General features: G+C 44.3%; 2 protein-coding genes across 2 annotated transcripts in view; both read left to right on the top strand.

The window, feature by feature from the left end:
* The window catches only part of LOC125726803 (uncharacterized), an 89,304-nt gene that overhangs the window by 41,877 nt on the left and 25,451 nt on the right, over positions 1 to 21,976 (top strand). The gene's annotated exons all lie outside the window — the stretch shown is intronic.
* LOC125726802 (E3 ubiquitin/ISG15 ligase TRIM25-like) overlaps positions 1 to 21,976 on the top strand; it is a 52,518-nt gene that overhangs the window by 29,706 nt on the left and 836 nt on the right. The window lies entirely within an intron of this gene.

Below are 21,976 nucleotides of genomic sequence, written 5' to 3'. Positions count from 1 at the left end.
GACGTCGGCCCCTCACACGGGCCTATAGGGGACTCAGACGTCGGTCCCCTCACACAGGCCTATAGAGGACTCAGACGTCAGCCCCTCACACGGGCCTATAGAGGACTCAGACGTCAGCCCCCCACACAGGCCTATAGAGGACTCAGACGTCGGCCCCTCACACGGGCCTATAGGGGACTCAGACGTCGGTCCCCTCACACAGGCCTATAGAGGACTCAGACTTCAGCCCCTCGCACAGGCCTATAAAGGACTCAGACGTCAGCCCCTCACACAGGCCTATAGAGGACTCAGACGTCAGCCCCTCACACAGGCCTATAGAGGACTCAGACGTCAGCCCCCCACACAGGCCTATAGAGGACTCGGACGTCGGTCCCCTCACACAGGCCTATAGAGGACTCAGACTTCAGCCCCTCGCACAGGCCTATAAAGGACTCAGATGTCAGCCCCTCACACAGGCCTATAGAGGACTCAGACGTCAGCCCCTCACACGGGCCTATAGAGGACTCAGACGTCAGCCCCCCACACAGGCCTATAGAGGACTCAGATGTCATTCCGCTGGATGCATTAGAGAACCAGAGCGTACCTCTGGCAGATACGTGGTGGCTGTGTGGTCAGGAGGGAGGATTGAGGCCTCCTCTCCCCAATAATTGTGGAGGCCTCTGCACTAGGGGGATGTTAGCTAGCCAGGTGGATATTTACTCTGACAAACAGCCCTCTAGGTCCCACAGGTTTGTTACGAGCTGCGAAGATGATCCCAGTGTGTATATAGATGCCATATGCCAGCCGAGGGGCATTCCAGAGAAATATAAGGTGAGAAGTGATATAGCTGCAGGGTTTGAATCCATATTAATTTGGCCTACTGTTAACAAAAATGTGGAATGGATAAATTATTTGTACTATAATCAGCAGAGGTTTATCAACTATACTCAGGAGGCACTCGCATCTCTGGGGGAGCAGCTTCAGGCCACCAGTCTGATGGCATGACAGAACAGGATGGCCCTGGATTGGCTCCTGGCAGAAAAAGGGGGAGTGTGTGTGCTGTTCGGGGATCAGTGCTGTACATTTATTCCCAATAATACAGCCCTGGATGTTTCATTTACTGAGGGTATGAGAAAGTTGCAGGGGTTACAGGGTGAGATGGCGAGAAATTCGGGACAACATGACGGGTTGTTTGACTGGTGCTATAATGTGTGGGGTAGTTGGCAGTAAGCCCTTATGAAAGCACTCTGTGTGCGTGCTGTGTTCATTCTTGCTTTGCTACTAATCTTTTTTTGTGTACTTCCTCTTGTTCGCTCCCTAGTGGGAAAAGCGCTGTCTCAGCAGGCGACTATAGCTGCAATGTTTAGAGTGGTGGGAGGACCGTTTGGAGCGGCAACCTCCTGGACCAACACGGAAACGGATGGCGACATAGACACCTTGGATACGCTCCTGCCCATAGCTGAAGTTCGGCCGTACCGCCTGTGAATACTCCATGTTGGAAACGCTGCAGCCTGCCTGCCGCCCACGACACCTGGGACTTTCCTGCTCATGACAGAGTGCCTGTTATAGTAATCTACAGTGTTATCAGTTAACCTTTCAGTTATCTTTGCATTAGCCGTATATGTTTATGTAATGAGCTTGTGGTAGGTGATGTACTCCTGGTAGATTATGTATTCCTGATAATATTTGCAATGTATCCTGGGGAGTTCATTGCTGTTGGTTGATTCTGAGTGTTGATAGTTTGTGAGCCATGTCAGCCATGGACCCCAAAGGGGGGCCGCGCCTGTGGCGGGCTGGGAGTGGAATTTCCCTAGATCTTAGGGTTTTAGCCCTCCCTCCTAGGCTGGATGGACAGAATTGTGTGTGGGACTCTTTAGAATCCCAAAGCGGGGAAATATCCATCCATCCATCCGTTTTCCAAACCGCTTATCCTATTGGGTCGCGGGGGGTCCGGGGTCTATCCCGGAAGCAATGGGCATGAGGCAGGGAACAACCCAGGATGGGGGACCAGCCCATCGCAGGGCACACTCACACACCATTCACTCACACATGCACACCTATGGGCAATTTAGCGACTCCAATTAGCCTCAGCATGTTTTTGGACTGCGGGGGGAAACCGGAGTACCCGGAGGAAACCCCACGACGACATGGGGAGAACATGCAAACTCCACACACATGTGACCCAGGCGGAGACTCGAACCCGGGGGGGGGAAATATATGGGATATTATTTAGCACTATACAATGTAGAATATAATCATTACGGTATTTTTAAAAAGCATGCCATATACCCGTGATGTAATCATTACAATGTAATCATTATAATGTAATCAACACAATGTAATCAATTGAGTATGTATTTGCACCTTGTATTAGCCTCAAATGTTCTGTTAGCTACTTTATGTTAGACCTGAATGCATGAATATCCACCTTTATTAGTGTTATGCCTTATCATTATGTTGAAGGACAAATATTTTATCAACCCTCTAATTAGACAATGTGCAACAGGTTGAAGCTACCAAGGTTTGCTACTGAAGGAAGGTTTTCGCCCGAGTTCCTCAAAAGTTCACGGCTGAGCATTTTTAAAAAACCAAGTGGAGATGGTCGCACCACCATTACGTTCGGCTGAGGGACCAAACAGTAAAAGAAATGATGGACAAACTTATCACCTAGGGGTGTGGATTGATGTAAAAAACAATGATTGTGAATGGTTGAAGGAATGATGATGCTTAAGTGACGAGATATTGTTAAATGATAAGAACTTGTATAAAAATAGGTATAAAACAGTACTGGACACACTTTAAGTGTCCGGCCTTGGTTGTAACTTAATTGTTGCAATAAAGACTGAATTTGGATCTACACTAGCGGCTTCTGACTTCTGATTTAGCAGGGAATGAAAAACCACAAAACTAACATTTTGCCTTTTTCCCCATCTGTAACTGTTATTATGTTATTATCATTTAGAACTGAATATCCATACTCCCTTTTAATCTCATGCATCTTTTTTATCATTCCCCAGACTTTACTAATGTCAGTTTCCCATCCTACTGAATTACAGAAGGACCTCCAAAACTCCCTCTTTGCTCATTTAACTACCCTCCTTACGTTAGCCTGCAACTTTTTGTACTCAATCAAATTCTGAAAGTTGTGAGTACTTTTTAACATTGTAAAAGCTTTGTTCTGAGACTTAACTGCAGTATCACATTCCTTTGTTTACTATGAGATCTTTGGTTAGTCTGCTTTGCTGCCTCTAGAATTACTGCATCATGGTTAGATTTCTTTTGTCCGACATAAAGCCGGCCCTGCAAAACGTCACCTAACGTCACCAAGTCACATGGTACAAAAACCTACAAGACGATCGTGACAGATCGTGCAGCACGTGCAGAGAGCAAGTAAGATCGTGCAGCACCTTTCAGCCGGCGTAACTGTAAATGTCGCTACTATGTGCCCCTGGCTTATTTTGTAAATGTCTCGTAAATGTTCTTGTTTGTTTTGTTAATCTTAATGGTCACTGGTCAGCTATTACTTCTGTTGTAATTTAAAGCTTCAATAACAAAAATAATTAAAAAAAACCTCTCAGCCGGCTGCACAAACTGGAACTGCCTCCGTGACACAACTTTGCCCTTATTGGCTGAACAATTTTAGTCACACGCATGACGTTTGTATCTCTGGAAGTTCCGATGCGTTATCTGCTATTTCTCCCGAAAAGCCTGTAAAGAAGTAAAGTTTCAATAAATGCTCTAATAGTACACATAAGTTAATCGTTTATTTATTGTTAGTTACTGTAATGTTGCGCTGCTTTATGTGTTTAATCGTCTAGTCTGTGAAGAAGGCATTCAAGTAAGAATTGCATTGTATTCTGTGCATGACAATAAAAACTGTGAATCCTTGAAATAAATGTATTTGATCTTTTTCCTGGCAGCTATCTTTTCACTGCTAGCACTTTGGATCAGGAGTTGGTTATTGTAGAAGAAGTAATGTGCATGCAGGTGATATTTGTATAGATGTATCTACACCCTTTTGGAAGTGCGGCCATCTCAGTCAGGTCTCGCACTACGAGGAGTAGAAGTTGTCTAGTTTGGCTGCTGTCAGTTTATATTACAAGTTTATATTACAGTTTATATTATTATATTACACTCCTGCAGCCGCCGGCAGATGGCGCTCCCCCTCACGTCAGCTGCAGTCAGACCTAAGTGAAGTCGAACGCACCCAACGCATTCCCAATTATCAAAAAACCCACTAATTGAATGGGTCGCGTAATTATCGCTATGAATTCTGGGAGTCTGTGCAACTTCAAGACCGCAGCTCTCGTGTTACTTATAACAAGGAAGGAATATTATTCTATGTCTTTAATGGCGACCGAATGATTGATTGATATAATGTAGTGTTTCATTCTATATCCTGTTTTGATAAGATATCGACATTTCTTAAACATTCGATATACAGTTAAACCATAATTGGTCCGTCTTGTTTCTTTGTCACCCAGAAACTTCACGACTGTGTTGTGAGCGGATTTTCAGCGCTTATATGTTTTTAAACTTGTCTTAAAATTTTGTGGTACTTCTACGTTTCTGCGCTTTTGTAAATGTAGATCGTATGTTTTGTCATTTGATTAAAGCGTTTGAAAACTTTGCGGCGCGCTGACACCAATCGGCCACCGTAGCTTAGCAACCGAATCATAACAATTCTTTTCCGTTTAGAGTTTTCATTTGAACATTTAAAGCAGCTCAGACTTGCAGTTTATCAGCAAGAGAGAAGACGCGAAAGATGTCCATCGTGAAAACCACCGTGAATCTCCAGAGGATTGACTGGCTGCTGCCGAATGGTGCAGTCAGTGTGCGGATCGCCTCGGAATACATCCCCGGTCCAGTTGGCCGAGGTAAGGATGGCAAAATGATGCCCAGACTAACTCAGCACTTAAAGAGTTAAAGTCAGAATATGCTTGACTAGTCTTCTTGAATCTTCTTCTGTTCTATTATCTTGTTTTAGAAGTACATGTCTAAATAATAAAGTAGTTCACCTTTAGCTTTAATATACGGGAGTCTTTTTACATGTCTACTGCATTATATTATATTTAAACATCAGAGAAAATCATCATGAAGTGGTAAAGTAACATCTGAATATGTCCTAATATACGGTGTTTCCCCGAAAATAAGACAGGGTCTTATATTCATTTTTGCTCCAAATGACGCGTTACGGCTTATATTAAGGTAGTATTTTCCCAAGTATAACATGCTACAGTATATTTACCGGTATTCATGAAAAAGAATCCACATTTATTCAAACACAGACATCATGTCATCTTCTAACAGTGTCTTTCCATGTACACAATTTGACGGTGAATTTATTCATGAACAAAATTCTGCTGTATACTGTATATGTTTATTCAAATATTCATGTCATGTTCTTCTGGAACATCATCGTAAATCTCCAAGTTCCAAATTCCGTCCTGAATATCTCGCAACTCAATTTCCTGTAGAACCAGTGTCCCCAATCTCTCATGTTTAGCAATAACTCTGTCCTTAAATGAGCGCCTCTTGTCCATGTAGCCTTCTCGTAGTATAACCGTATCTCATTCTAGTTACCGTACAATCCATGGGACAATAACTAGGGCTTATATTACGGGCTTCTTGAAAAATCATGTTAGGGCTTATTTGCGGGGAAACGCGGTAGTAATCAGAAAAAGCATAAATCTTAGTTTGGTACCTTGAGAGTGAATAACTAATGCAACTTATGGAAAGTGTAAGATATGTAAAGGATTTGACTTAATAGTCAGTTGTTGATGCCAACATTTGGATTGAGTGGGCTGCTATATTTGATGCACATGAACCTTTCCAGTGTTGTTTTTCGCTGTTGTTCTGCGTATCAGGGAATCTGTGCACAAACTGGCTTGTTTTTATAGGTCAGGTTCCCCTGCTGAAACGCAGACGGCCCAAGTCAAGACCAGCGCATAAGTTTCCCAAGCGTGTCTTTCCTGTATCCAATAAAGACTGCAGAATTTTTCTTAGTGTGCAATACCGACTGCCAAGTGTGATATCTGTGATGGTTGTGATGTAGTGTTGTTGTACAGTGACATAATGTTTCATTTAAATTAAATATGCTGTCCCCTGTCTTTATAATCCCAAAGGACAAACCAGTTCCAGTGATGCTGGCCGTCGGAAGAAGTGCCGCACCAGGCCGCCGGCAGCCAGCTCCCTGACCACGTCTGCCTCTCCTGGATCTGCTGCCATCCCGGTGGCAACCAGCAGGGGTCAGCAGGGCACAGGCCGCCGTAGAAATACGGCGGGAGGCCGGTCAGGGCGAAGAAGGAGGTATGACCAACAGAAGGGGTTAGAGCCTAAGCCCAGCTCACCAACCTTCTCCTCCTCTTCATTTTTATTTCCGTCTTCAGCCCCCTCCCCTTTTGTTTCATCCCCATTTCTTTTTATGGGCTCCTCTGTTTTATTGCCACACTTAGTCACACCTGTAAGCCCAGCTCCACATCCATTTTCAGCTCCAGGCCTGGTTCATCTGACCCCTCTGCTTCAGGCTCCAGCACAGGCTGTAGCCGCCTCATCTCACCTGGAAAAATTCTATTGGTTGTATAACTATTATGTAACAAAGTACTCTAAAATGACCTATGACGCCAAGTGCTTTACTGAGTACTGGTGTCAGGAGTTTTGGAACAGACATTTAAATGAAATTAACTTGGCGAAACAGGGGAAGAATGAGGATAATGAGGGTACTCATTCAACCAAGAGGCGTAGGATTGATGAAGATGAGTTCATCTTTCCTATTGATGCACTGGAGCAGCTAAGTACCATGCCCAGGGCTCAGGAGATGGGTGTGGAGATGGGCTATCAGTCAGATGCACATAGCTACATTTCCCTGTAGATTCAGCACATAATTACACGAGAGTTGTCATACATACTTAGGATAAGATAAAATTAGGATATGTTACCATGTAGTTCTATAGCATAAGGTACTATAGGATAAACTTAAGATAGGATAAGGTTAAGATAGGACAAGTTAAGATAGTCTTAACTTGTATGCCATTTTATGTTTTACAAAGACATGATAAATTACCATAAGTTTAGGATAAGATTATATAAGATAACATAGTATAAGAATAAGATAGGATTGCATAGCATAAGATAAGAAAGATAGGATAAGATAACATAGAATAAAATTAAGATAGGATAGGTTACGGTAAGCTTAAGATTGTATAACATAGGATTAGATTAATTATAAATAAAGCAGTCCTCCTTAGAGGGGGGGGGTGGTGGAGGGAATATTTAAGAAATAAAAATAGGGTTAGTTAACATAAGGCTAAGATAAGATTGTATAACATAGGATTAGATTAATTATAAATAAAGCAGTCCTCCTTAGAGGGGGGGTGGTGGAGGGAATATTTAAGAAATAAAAATAGGGTTAGTTAACATAAGGCTAAGATAAGATTGTATAACATAGGATTAGATTAATTATAAATAAAGCAGTCCTCCTTAGAGGGGGGTGGTGGAGGGAATATTTAAGAAATAAAAATAGGATCAGTTAACATAAGGTAAATATAAGATTGTATAACATAGGATTAGATTAATTATAAATAAAGCAGTCCTCCTCAGAGGGGGGTGGTGGAGGGAATATTTAAGAAATAAAAATAGGATCAGTTAACATAAGGTTAAGATAAGATTGTATAACATAGGATTAGATTAATTATAAATAAAGCAGTCCTCCTCAGAGGGGGGGTGGTGGAGGGAATATTTAAGAAATAAAAATAGGATCAGTTAACATAAGGTTAAGATAAGATTGTATAACATAGGATTAGATTAATTATAAATAAAGCAGTCCTCCTCAGAGGGGGGTGGTGGAGGGGATATTTTAAGAAATAAAAATAGGATCAGTTAATATAAGGTAAAGATAAGATTGTATAACATAGGGCTACAGTGAAGAAATCAAAAATTTCAAGGCAGCATGAAGGTAACGCACAATCAGGGATGTGCAATTTCTGAGGCATGTATTCAAAAAAAGTATTTTAATTGTGTTTTATGATTCATATTTGAGTTCATGAAATAAAATGTTTTTTTCTACAGACTTTGATCAGTGTTTTTGTATTTTGTAAAATACGAGAAATACTGTATGCATGGTAATGTCAGGTGTGCAAAATGTTTGTGCTAACAAAGGACACAGAGCCCCTAGAAGGGCACAGAGCCAGGCTGAGCACCACAGCGCTATCCAGCCCATGGCTGCCGATGGTCACATTCCACCAGAACCCCCCAACACTAACTCCCCAGGGAACTTCCAAGCAGCAGAGCAGATTCCAACAACCGAGGATCAAAGGAAAAGAAAAGATACTGGCAGGAAGAAGATGATCTTGTGGCCAAAGGTTAAAAATGTAGAAGTTTGGAGAACAAATGTGTTACAAATGAAATATTATTTGAAATGTGCTACAGCTTAATCATTCTATCATACATCTATCCATCCATTTTCCAAACCGCTAATCCTACTGGGTCACGGGGGGTCCGGAGCCTATCCCGGAAGCAATGGGCACAAGGCAGGGAACAACCCAGGATGGGGGGGGCAGCCCATCGCAGGGCACACTCACACACCATTCACACCTACAGGCAATTTTTTAGCAACTCCAATTAGCCTCAGCATGTTTTTGGACTGTGGGGGGAAACCGGCGTACCCGGAGGAAACCCCACGACGACATGGGGAGAACATGCAAACTCCACACACATGTAACCCAGGCGGAGACTCGAACCTGGGTCCCAGTGGTGTGAGGCAACAGTGCTAACCACTGCACCACCATGCCGGCCCACAAATTTAAACAAATTCATTTTAAAAAACTTTAATCTCAGAGCCAATTGCCATGTGCCCACAAATATTTCAAGTATTATTGTTTATGATTATAAATGCCGAATACATTCCTGGAGCCTTCGATTTAGCATACACAGTGCCCTCTACAGGATTCTGTCGAAACAGCATCTCTCAACCTCGTTCAGAAGATTTGTGTCTTTTTCACAAAACGTTTTTCTTTGTAAATCCCAAAATCTTCCTATAAATGTATGTATGAATGCTTCTCGTCTTTTTCAGTCACATGAAGCCTTTATAAATGAGCTCCCCGATTAATCTGTTTACATGAAAACATCTTAATTGCGTTAAGGCATGTAAACGTAGCCACCTAACGAAAGGTAACCACGTGACTTAGCAGACTGCATGTTCCTCATCTCCTCTGTATGGACCATAGAGCTGTGTATCGGAGAGTCTGACAACACGCTACGTTTCAAGATACAGGCATTACAATTCAGTGCGCTGCTCTATTTTGCCATTCTTTTTAAAAAATCTGCTTTTAGGAAAACATGGCACATTATAGAGAGCACACCACCAAATGGATGAAATCTGAGTAAAAACATTTGATTTTTAACGCAATCAGAATAAAGGGGTCTGCATTTATCACTGTCCCTGTAACAATCCAGCATCGTAGCACTACAGCTATTTCAGATTCAGCCAACGAATAACGTTGCTAGTCAGCAGCCTTGTGCAAGCTACTGAAAATTACTAATTACCAATTACTGTATATAAAAGTAATTATAATAAGGGTGGGATTCGACCGTGTGTCTGCCTGGGGGGTCGCCGGCCAGGATCGCCAGCAGTTTGGACGTGTGGTTGGTGTGGCAATGTGCTGCATCAGCGTCTGCTCCCTCTGCCTGACCTGCCCAATATAATTACATAATCAAGGAAAATAACAGTGGGCTAAAGGTTGCATAGTGATCACATTAACATCGCGTCGATGTTGAAATACATGGTGCAAACAAAAGTAGTGGAATTACACTGACGAGTTACTACCAACACTGCTAGGCAGCTAGGTTTGCTAATGCTAACGTTAGCAGCGCACCCATATCCACTACTTCCTCTCGCAAGATAAGGCAGCGTTACTGTCACTGTAAATACAATGAGATCTCTGGAGCAAGCCTGTCGATACCATGTTAAGTGTAAAACCACAAGTAAAATACCTTAAAAATAATAGAAATATAGATGGTGCTGAACCATGGTGAACAGTGGAGTCATAACAGAGGCTGTGCGTTGTGTTCAGTCACCTTTCACTGTAAATCACACATGGCTTCACAATCTTTTGTGTCTGCTCTGAATCCCTCAGGGCTGGAGTGAAAACTCCATTCACACTAACATGGTGCCAAGGGGTATTGGGTAGACATGATTCTATCCTTTTTGGAAGTAATTTGTTTTACTGATTTAAATAAGTTTTAAAAAATTGCAAAATATAAGAATAGCTCATTGTATCCAAAGGGATGTGCCAAGCTTGCAGTGTTGATGTGCTGCCACCTTCTGGGAAAACGATGAACTGATTTTCAGATTAAGAACATGTATGGTTTTCTGGTATCAGGTGAGAACCGTTCATGCGGCGAACCTATGCTTATGGGTTATGGGTTAAGCTTGGGTCTAGAGCTCAGGGTACTTCCAGGCTTGGAGGCCAAGGGTAAGGTCTCTCTTTCCCCATGTAAGCATTGAATGATGATCCAGCACCAGGGCTTGGGTAAGTCACCACGAGTTGGGAGCCTCATTCCCCAGGTAAAGGATGAACGATGTCCATCCAGCCCGGGGATTCTGGTGAACCTCTCCTTACGCTGGAAGCCTCCTCCCTCAGGTAAGGGTTTAAGAATCTCGCGGTACTTCCATTGAGCCTTGGGGTTCTGGAGAAAAATCCCAGGGCCATCCAACTGTAGCAGTGTGGAATTTTGCGGGTAGGACTTGTTGATTATTTCCGGTAAGTGTGTGTGGGGACCCCTAGTGTGTGGAGGCGTCATTGGCGTTTCCCGGTCCGGTAACTCCCCTTCCACACCGCAGTGGTCTGCCGTGGTACGCTGGCATGCTGGCTGATGTTCACACTTATTCTGTGTCTTGGTGGGAGGTTTTGCTGTTTTAATTAGCGTTAATCCTCTGCTTGATTTAAATGGCTAATGGTAATATTTTATATTGCAGTGTTTCTCTGGTGTCTGTGTTGCAGCTCCAGTGGTTGCAAGTTATTCTGGTGACTAGGCCTATAGCTACTTGTCAGTTGCTTTACTTGATGTGTTTTAATTGTAGTTACGGTTGTTGCCAGGATTACAGTTTCAGTTGCTCGTCAGCTTCAGCTTATGCCTCTTCCAGCAGGTTTGTCAGACAATAATAGTTTGAACCTGCACTGTGGCTGCTGTGTTTCCTACGTCAGTTTTTCTTTTCCGTCAGTCTTGTCTTGTCCTCGGCCGGTCCGATGTCGCCCAACAACTGCTGCTTGAAGCTCCTGATCCTCGGTGGGACATCGGCGATGTGCTGGGAGCCTTGGAACGCGCTAAGGATCGTCGCACCTTTTCCTGCATTTGGAGCTGTTTCATTCCCTAGTTTTGCGACTTAACAGACTTTAGGCCGCCCTTTCTTTCTGTATGGGACTGATACAGAGGGACAGCCTGTATTCTGCTACTCATTGTTTGCACTCTTCATAGTTTTCAACACTCAGATTCTTGTTTAGATTGGGGTATTTTCTGGGAGACTGTGAGCAGTGGCTGCCTCGATTGATCTGGCTGACTAAGATTTGATTGGTCTGGGGTGGTGGTGTTCACACTTTCACCTTGTGCAGTATATTTGTGTGGGGATCAGTGTGGTGGAGCACAGGTGTGTGTGTGTGCGTGTGTGTGTGTGTGTGTGTGTGTGTGTGTGTGTCTGTGTCTGTGTGTGTGTGTGTGTGTGTGTGTTAGTTTAGGGGACTCTATTCCCCCTTTTGATCAACTTCCCCGGACACCTGTCTCCTGCTTGAGTTTAGTCAGCCAGTGGCCAAAGGCTGGTTGCTGGTTTATTTTTTAAGGTTGTTGATGCTAAAGCGCTTGTCTTGTTTTTTTGTTTTATATTTTCAACAACCTGTTAATAGTACAAACACGTCTCTAGCTCCATTCGGTAAATGAACTTGTGTGCTCTTAATTTAGAGTAATTTTTCCTGTGGTGAAATTCCCCAGGTGGCATAGTCGTGTCCTTGTACTACTGACCGCTCTCTGCCACAAACACTTTACCCTAAACCTAAGCCTAATCCTAACCCTAACCATAGCCCTAAACGTCATGTCCTGCCACCTCCCTGACATGGCTCTAATAAGCCATGCCTGCTGCTCATTGGTCTCGCGTCTCGTTCCATCCCTCATGTTAAACACTCCCAGCTACCTCCAGTCTGTTCCCTTGTTATTCCTGTATAAGTGCTTCCTGGCCCTGTGTTCGCCATTGATGTGGTGCCCTCCATGTTGCTCGTTCCCTAGCCTCCCATCTTGATCCCAGTAAATCCCAGTTTATTGTCTGACAACACCTGCTCCCAGAGTCGTTCATCCTGGCACCCAACAGACTGACGGAACTCGACAAGCCCCAGTAGATTCCCCAGGTCCCTACAGCCGATCACTGCTGCTTGTGTCAAGCATACCTAATGTCGCTGGTTCAGGCCGCAGTACATCTTTGCCCAGAGAGAATGGCCCATCTCTGACAGATGGCATAGCCGCCCTCTCCCCGGACTCCCAAGTGGAGGGTGTGACAGCTATACCGGAGATCCTCAGGGCCCTCTGGAATGGAGTGAGTGTGCTGAACCCCGCAGAGGTGGGGTGCTCTGGAGAAAAGGAGCCTGCCGTCTCCATGTCGTTTGCCGTGGGGCGACCTGCGTCCTCATTGTCACTTGAAGTCTGACGATGATGCTTCTCTGGGATTTACTGTGATCCCCCTGTTCGCCAAAACATGCTCCCCAAAGCTCTCCAGCACAGAAGAACAGGCTTCACTCCTAGTTCTATGGTTGTCAGAGGGCTGGACCACAGTAGAGGTCGGACTTTGCTTCAACATGGTTTTATTGGAAGTCTGCACACAATACAGATGTTTCCTACTGTCCTTCGTTCCAATTAAATGTGGAAACGTTTTGTCAGCTGGCTGGACAAGACCCTACTGCCTCTTTTAATAGTACACATAGTAGTGAGCAGTGGTGACGTAATGGTTAGGGAAGCGCACTCGTGATTGAAAGACACTGCATCTACAGTATCTGGCCCAGGAGAGCCAGCCGTTGCAGTCGTTACATCCGCACTTAAGGCTCCCGGCCCAGAGAGGGCCGCTCAGGCCGCACCCACAGTGTCCAACACAGGTGAGGCTTGGTTGCCTCTAGGCTTCTCATAGAATCTGACACGGTTCCCTGGTAACCAGCCGACACCTGCCACACTGCTCCATAATGTCAGGCCAGCGTCCACCTCTCTGTCCCCTGATGCCTGGCCAGCACCCACCTCAATGTCCCCAGACGTCCAGCCGGTGCCCACCTCATCTCCTGACGGCCTGCTGGTGCCCACTTTCTATCCTGATGTCCCACCGGCACATGCCTGCAGGCTGCCACCAGCCCAGAGAAGATGGATCCAGAGGATGTCCTGCTAGAGTGCCCTGGGTCCTGATACGTGGGTCCCTCCTTCATCCCAGACTCCGGTTACTCTGGTCCCAGTTTCTGGTCACCAGTATCAACAGGAGCCCAAGAAAGCGGCAGGCAGAATGTCTGTCTCCCAGAGAGGGTTTGCCAGTATCTGCTCTTGCCCTGTATGTCCCTTGTCATCTTCCTGTTCCTGTCCTGTTGTCTCCTTGCTGCTCTACTGCTCTGCGGTTCTCTCATCGCCCGCCAACCCCTCACGTCCTCCGGCCCTGCTGGCCCCCCCAGACCCTCTGGTCCTGTGATTCGGCAGAGTTCAGCCTCACCTGGAAAGGGGCCTAGGAGGGTCCCCAGCCCCGAATCTTCACCTGGCTTCCCTGGATGCCCCATGTTATTCCTTTTTGTGCCTCAGTGTTTGTCTTGTTGCTCTGTCCCACCTGTATCTCTCCTTGTCTTCTGCATCCTGTGCCCCTGTTCTTGTTGACCCTCCACCTGTCCGTCCTGTTTTGGGGTCTGACAGGACTGCTGTACCTGTGGTTCCTAGCTTTTCCTTTATCCGCTCCATGTCCTTAGTGATGTCCTGCAACTGCTCTTATGTCTGGTGTTGCTGTCTGTCTAGTGTTCTGTCTAGTCTTGTCTGGTCTTGTCCTGTCTACCATCTGTTCTGTTGTCCCCTGTCTAGTCCAGACTCCAGTCTGGTTCCATCCCTGTTGTCTAACCCCCTTGGACTTCATGGCCGGAGCGCATGCTTTTGGTGGGTTGGGGGGGGGGGGGGGTACTGTCACATTAAGCAATGCCATTTTTATCCACTATGCTTGTCCATTTATGTGTCAACGCATGTTCTGACCATCCTTGCTCTCTGCCTCCCCACATTTCCAGGTGCTGCCCGGGGGGGGCACCATCTCAGCTGGAGTCCTGGTTCTGTCCCATGGAGGGGTGACACTGCGAATTGGACCTGCTAACTGTGTCATCCTGGGTGCAGCCTTGAGTGTCACCCTACACAGGCCAGCGTGGAGAACAGGCTTATTGACAGACTTTAATCACACCTCACACCTGGCCTTTAGCAAGCAGCTCCACTCTTTTCTGTTCTCAGTAATATTAGTCTGCCGGGGGGGTTGGGCAGCCAGTTGTCCATGGACCCCCAGAGGGCTGTTTTATCTCCTTACTTGGGGGTTTTGGTTCCTCTCCTCCTTTGTCATCTGGCTTTCTTTATTTAATATCTTTCTTTCCTTTTTCCCGTTGTGTATTACTGTCTTTAATGATGTTGTAATGTATGACTACACATCTATGTAAAGTGCCTTGGGACGACTCTGTGAGGCACTATATAAAAATGAAATTAAATGTCCTGCCTCCTCCCTGACGTGGCTCTAACAGGCCATGTTTGCTGCTTGTTGGTCTCACGTCTCGTTCCAGCCCTCGTGTTAAACACTCCCAGCTGTCTCCAGTCTCTTCCATCATTAGTCCTCCATTTAAGTGCTTCCTGGTCCTGTGTTCCCCAGTTCGATCACTGATGTTGTGCCTTACGTGTTGCCGGTTCCATAGCCTCCCATCCTGATCCCAGTAAGTCCCTGTTTGTTGTCCGAGAAACACCTGCTGCACGAGTCTTTCACCCCGGTGATCACGACACCAACCACCAGTGATGTCTGTGGAGCCCAGAAATACCAGCCTAGCTGCACTAGTGCCCAGGCAGCACCTTGACAGCGGCATGTTTGCATTGTTATATTTGCCTCACTTGTTCACCACTTTCAGCAACGGTATCTGCTATGTACTAGAACTGTAATCATATGTGAGTGAGTCTGTCTGCTTTGTAGGAGCAGAGATCCCAGCTCCTTACTGTAGGTACAGGGCACAGAAACGGGTAAATCCTGTAAGGTAACATTCTTACAGTCAGCATAGATTCCAACACAGTTCTGGAATATGAAGTTCATAGTCAGTCATCATTTTGTAGCATTAAAATATAACTTTTACATAAATCCTAACAGTATGTGTGATTGTGGGGGGGTGTGGGGTCTCGGGGTGTAACCTCTGTCTCTTGGCTTGTTTCCTGTCCCTCCTGCTGTATGTGTGAAGTCTGCATGTTCTTCCAATGTGGGCTTTCTCCTCCTACTTTGGAGAACATGAAACTGCGATCAGCCGATTGGGATCTCTAAGCTGCCCTTAGTGTGAGTCTGTATGTGTGAGTTTGTGCTCTGCTATAAACTAGTATCCTGTCCATTGTGTCCCCCGCCCTGTGCCACCTGGGACAGGCTCCAGGCTCCCCACCCCCCTGTACAGGATAAGCAGTAATGCAGGACGGCTCCACACTGTTCCAAAGAAATGGCGCTCCAGCTCCCTTCAGGACTTCAGACCAGCTGCTCTCACTTCACACCTCCAGGTTTGTGGGTGTGGTTCCCACTCCTGGTTCTGCATGTACAGCTTGCATGTTCTCCCCGTGTTCCTGCTGGTTTCCTCAGGTTTCCTCATGCTGTCCAAGATCATGCAGTTTGGTGAATTAGTGTCTCTTGATTGTCCTCAGCATGTGAGTGAGTGTTTGCCCTGTGATGGACTGGCATCCCATCCAGGGTGTCTCTGCCTTGTGCCCTGTGCTTCCTGTGATGTGTGTGTCCCATAACCCTGTACTGCGGTTATTGGAATTTGTTGGATACTTTTTTGATATATGATCTTTCTGTTCATGGGGATGGCTGAAGCTGGTCCATTAACTTTTGGTTTAAATATAAGAGTAGTGTTCAATGAATATCTAGAATAAATTTTCATTATTAGAGTATGGAATTATTTTGGATGATTAAAATGATCACTCTGAACTTGACTGTCCTTCCTAACATAAATACACTCCCTGCACAAACACACAGAAAGAAAAGGAAGAGATGACATATATTTTCATGAATATTGTATATAGAATAATGTAAAAAAACAAATCTGTGCATTGACAGTACTTGTCAAAGCTTGTTCTGTCTAATCCTGACACAGTCTGTCTATAACTGCACATCCCTGCATGTTTCACCTGAAACCACATGATCCCAAACGTGATTCTAAACAGACACAGAAATTCATTCTCAGTAGATCTGCTCTCTTATACCTTTATACCTAATTTCTATCTACTGCACAAAATCAAAGAGTAGGATTATAGTTTGTTTACAGAAAAACAATGTCAGTAGCTGTTATTCTCATAAAAGATAAATAAATGTTCGCTTTGGGTACAGTTTGTATAATGTACTATTTTGTTCATAAACTGCAGCTCCACTGTTTGCCCAGTCTGCTCTTCTCAGTCTGGTCTCAGTCCAAAACCACACCTGCTGCAGCCTGAGAAGCAGGAAGTTCCTCCCACTGTCACACACAGACGACTGTGAGAGAAAACGAGACTGAATCCTATCAGTGTTCGTGGTAAAATGGCAGAAGCCAGAGTTGCAGTGGATGTAAACGAGTTCAGCTGTGCAATCTGTCTGGATCTACTAAAGGATCCAGTGGCTATTCCCTGTGGACACAGTTACTGTATGAGCTGCATTAAGAGCTGCTGGGATCAGGAAGATCATGCTGGAGTTTACAGCTGCCCCCAGTGCAGACAAACCTTCGTACCCAGACCTGTTCTGGGCAGAAACACCATGCTGGCTGAAGTGGTGGAGAAACTGAAGAAGACTGGACTACAAGCAGCTGCTCCTGCTGACCAGTATGCTGGACCTGGAGATGTGGAGTGTGACGTCTGTACTGGGAGAAAACACAAAGCTGTCAAGTCCTGCCTGGTGTGTCTGGCCTCCTACTGTGAAACTGACCTGCAGCTTCACAACAAACTCCACCATGCAAAACAGCACAAGCTCATTGATGCCATCGGCCATCTGAAGGACAAGGTCTGTTCCCACCATGACAAACCGCTGGAGGTCTACTGCCGTACCGACCAGCAGTGTATCTGTTATCTCTCTACGATGGATGAACACAGAGGCCATGATACAGTCTCAGCTGCTACAGGAAGGGCGGAGATACAGGTCAGGCTAATTTAAAAGAATTTCCCCTTTCTATCTAAAAGAATTTCCCCAAAGGGATCAGCGAAAGTATCAATTATTGTTCTTATCTAAAAGTAAATTTTAAATAAATGGATTTTGTCTTAACACATGTTAGTGTAATTGCTACGAAACACTCAGATCAAGTCTGGTTCGGTAAAGTTGTCATGACCTACTTGTCCGGTCTTACTAGCGGGGTTACTAGCTTGTCGGATTTAAGGTAGTCTGGGCAAAATGTAAGTAAACGAATATGAAGTCCATTTAAACTGTGGTACCTTACATCCGACAAGTTACCCCGAAAAGCCAGTAACCCTTCATAGTACAGAAGAACTCACTAGAGCCACAGTACAGTAAGGCCGTGCCGCCGAAGATGTTTGTACGGGACGCCATGACACTCAAAATAAAATAATAAGTATATCAAAAAATATAAATAAAATGATAAATATTTCAATAATGAATCCTTTTATTTTTAAATAATTTCATAAAATTTCATAAATTTCATAAAATTATGTTTCATAATAACACTTGTCTTCTATGTATAATTTTTAAATTTGACAATTTATTGTTTCGTAATAATGTTGCGATTTTCATTAGACAATTATTATTATAAAATAATATTTTCACAATAAAGTTTAACTTTTCACATTATCCACATGCATATTTATACTGCATCAGGAGGTGTTTTGCAGGATTGGCACTGCAGCCACCGGATAAAACTCACACTGTTCCATTGGGACTGGTGTGGTGCTGAGGTGTCACCCACTGCACGGCTGCACTCAGGTTCTCATCCCTGAGGTGGTTCGTCGTGTGGTGGGTGCGGTAAGGCACTGTACTCAGTGTGTGCTCCTTACCTCCGTACCTTACCTTACCTTACCTTACCTTACCTACATCAACACAGTACAAATGTACATGTTAAAAAAGGTCTTTCGGTACCAAGATATACGTAGATTAATACTTTTCTATTCAAGGTTAAAGGGTTCAGCCTTTAAAGCATTGTGTTGGTTGCCATAGGATAATATTTTGGCTTTCAATGATAACCAGTGAAGCTCAAAATTTATGACAATATTAACAAAGAGGTTCATTGTTTTGTCTAATATGCTGAATTATGTCTGACTTGGAACAAATGAAGTAAAAGTAGTCAGGGCTGCAGTGGGACTGAATATCTAACCTGGAATTCAAGCCCCCGGACAGCCCAATATAAAACTATATAAACAATTACACTGTTATTATATGTTTCTATTCACACATCCATTTGCTTGGCTACTGAACACACATTCTTACCTACATGCTTTAATTTTACCTTCATGTCATTTTTACCGGCACATTTCACTAATATTAATAACGCGTGGAGCAGCTTTGACATAAATAATGAAGCTTCGCCTCAGTGCCTGTCCTTGTGTCTCTTCCCCGTGTGGCCAGCAGCCATCGCTATCCATCCCCTTTGTCCTCTCATCGTCTTTGGCCCTAGTGTGTTCTTCCTTTTCCCCACATGGCTGCATTTGGCTCATTGGGATGAGTGTGTGACACAGAGGCTGGGACCAGCTGGTTAAGGGTTTGAGGCAGGTCAGGAACCAACCTCACCTCTTTCATTTAATTATTGCTTTTCTATTCTTCCCAGTGTTTGTTAGTTCTCTGTTCTGCTTGTGAAGCTTGTGCCTTGTTTTATTATGTTCCACATGTTTCTGTACTTTCTAAGTATTGAATTCCTTGTGTGTGTTTCTTACTTTCAGTGTTTGTGGGAGTTTTCCTAGTCTTGTGTTCATTAATATAAGTTACTGCACTTGTTGCCTGTTTTCCCTGCACTGTTGTTATTGGTTAATTGTCTCACATCTGTCTTTGTTAATTCGCTACAGCAGCCTGAGCATTAGATTGGCTACAGAAACCTGCAATGCAGGTTGTGTGTCTGACACAGACAATCACATTTTGTGCAGCGTCAGTGTGAGCCATCGGACTTTATTCTGTATTCCCCACTCCTCCATCAGGCTGCCTCGACTGCAGCCATGTTTTCTGCAGAATGAGACTCTGGGAATTTTCCTGCTCCCAATAATAAGGTCAACAGCTCAGTCTTATCATTTATAAAATGGCATTTGACTGCTAAATAAGCTTCCATATGTATGAATGTCCACATGTCAGATGTTAGTCTTACTGCTTTGGCATTTCTCACCTCTTCCTTTGCTTTCTCTTTTTCTATCTTAAATGTTTCTGTCACCAAACCCTTTCATGTTTGCCTGGATGGGAGAATGTAGGTTGGATCCAGGATCCCCACAACCTCCCTAAATCCTGCGTTATCCACTATGGTGAAGGGTTGTGCATATTGACCAAAGCCTCATCAATCATTTGTTTCTTGGTCTCTATACTGGGAAAATTATACAGATTATTGGGTAATACCCTCACCCAAATCTGATATTATGTATTCATACAATTATTATTATCATTCATACAATTATTATTAAATTATTGAATTATTAAATTAATTATTGAAAATGAATTATTATTAAATTATTATGATGATTAAAACTTACGCTGCAGTGTGTGTGTACGCCGAAATATGTGCTGTACAACAGGTTTGAAACCGGTAATGAGGATTGTGCCACATTTTCAGTTTCCAAAGCAGTCACATGGTTGAGTGCAGAATGAAGCTTCAGATGACCATGGTCACGTGTTCAGGGTGGAACGAAGGAAACTGAAGCTGTGCTTCAGAATGTAGTGAATCGCTTTTTTATTGTCAAGCTTAACATCACTAGCTGCCCCATTCCCTCTGTTAGTCTACGTGTCATTTTCTTAGCTACTTTTTCCCTGGTGAGTTTTGACCCCTTATTGTTCCTTTATTGTGTGTCTTTCCAGTTTGGTTCAGTCTCCTTAATTCCCTTTGTCTTGGAGCTTTTAAGTGGATCCTCACCTTGTTTCCCTGCCTGCACCAGGCTGCGCCCCAACATGCACATTAAATATATGATATGTTCAAATTCTGAAGAATCTTTAATGAATCCCATTTTACACATTTTCCTTTCTGAATTTGCGTGGAACATCAGTGATGCAGACTTTGTCACAGTTTCCATATGAATGGGTCAAACAGTCCAATATTAAACCAACTTCCCTGCAGATTCAGAGTTTTTAGGGTCGCAGGAGAAAAGATGCATTGTTGTTGTTCACAGTGCAGTTTATACACAGTGGCCCATTATCAACTGACATGCGATCTGACATCAATCTAATAGGACGTCAGTTGAGTAGCCGGTCCTGCAGTGCAGCCCAGGACACATTCGCCTTCACATTGCTATAAGAATGTGGCCATATGCAGCCCAGACCACCTCCTAATGTGGTTTGAGTGATCGGATCTCAATGCATCTTCAATGCGTCCTGGGTAATTAGCGCTGTCCACTTGTGATTGGATCACCCAGGACGCATGTTAATACCAGGTGGAAACAGGACCAAAGGGTCTATGTCCATTGAATCCTACCTACAGTCAATAAATCATTAATGAATATCCATCCATCCATCCATCCATCCATCCATCCATCTCCTATCCGGTAATCCAGGTCAGGGTCAGGGGGAGTGCCTGGAGCCTTTCCCAGGCAGCATAGGGCCCAAGGCTGGGGTCCACCCTGGACAGGATGATAAATGAATGTAATCTCAGCTAATGAAACAAACTTGTTTTGTTGTCTTGTTTTCTATCTGTAGAAACAAATGGGTGAAATACAGAGGGAATTTCAGCAGAGAATTCAGATGAGAGAGAAGGAGCTGCAGGAGCTGAGAGAGGCTGTGGGCTCAGTCACAGTGAGTATGAACCTGAGGAGAAGATAACAGCTGGCTTGTAATCATATTGTATCTTCTTTCAGATTCAACAGATTGCAGATTTACAGACTTGTGCGGATTAATCAAATTAATGCTGCTGTGGGTTATTCTGGGTCAGTGGGATAAAGTTGCTGGATTACAGAGTTTAACCAAGTGTTGCAGCAGTAGTAGTTTATTTATTTAAAAAATACCATAAAAGGCCCATTTGAGAAAAATGCAACTTTTCACAACCCAGCGTAATGCAAATAAACACTAAAAAAGTCACCTATTAAACTGAGACCTAATGGTGACAACCAACCTGCCCCATACAGCCACCAGTCTCTGCCAAATCCCTGCAGCTGACAGTGTATGAGCTTAATGAGCGATCATTTCCAATCTGTGCTGGATGGGTTTCAGTACCTGAGGCGTCCAGCATGGTGTCGCTCCAAACCCCAGCCCTGTGCTGTTTTTATACCTCCTGTCGGCTCACATCTCTATTGTACAATGAGGCTCTCTGGAGTCTCAAAAGGGGCCAATTGTAATTTACCGTCCTCTGCTCCCTGTGTCACCAACAGAGCTCAGCACAGTCAGCAGTGGAGGACAGCGAGAGGATATTCACTGAGATGATCCGCTCCATTGAGAGAAGACACTCTGAGGTGACAAAGCTGATCAGAGATCAGGAGAAGGCTGCAGTGAGTCAGGCTGAAGGAGACATGGACAGACTGAAGCAGGAGATTGATGAACTGAAGAGGAGACACTCTGAGCTGGAGCAGCTTTCACACACAAAGGATCACGTCCATTTCCTCCAGGTAACAGAACAGCTACTTTGGCAATAAGAAA

Source organism: Brienomyrus brachyistius, unplaced genomic scaffold (genome assembly GCF_023856365.1).
Source record: "Brienomyrus brachyistius isolate T26 unplaced genomic scaffold, BBRACH_0.4 scaffold76, whole genome shotgun sequence".
NCBI lineage: Eukaryota > Metazoa > Chordata > Actinopteri > Osteoglossiformes > Mormyridae > Brienomyrus > Brienomyrus brachyistius.
The sequence above is the reverse complement of the archived record's forward strand: the minus strand, read 5'-3'. Positions and strand labels throughout refer to the sequence as shown.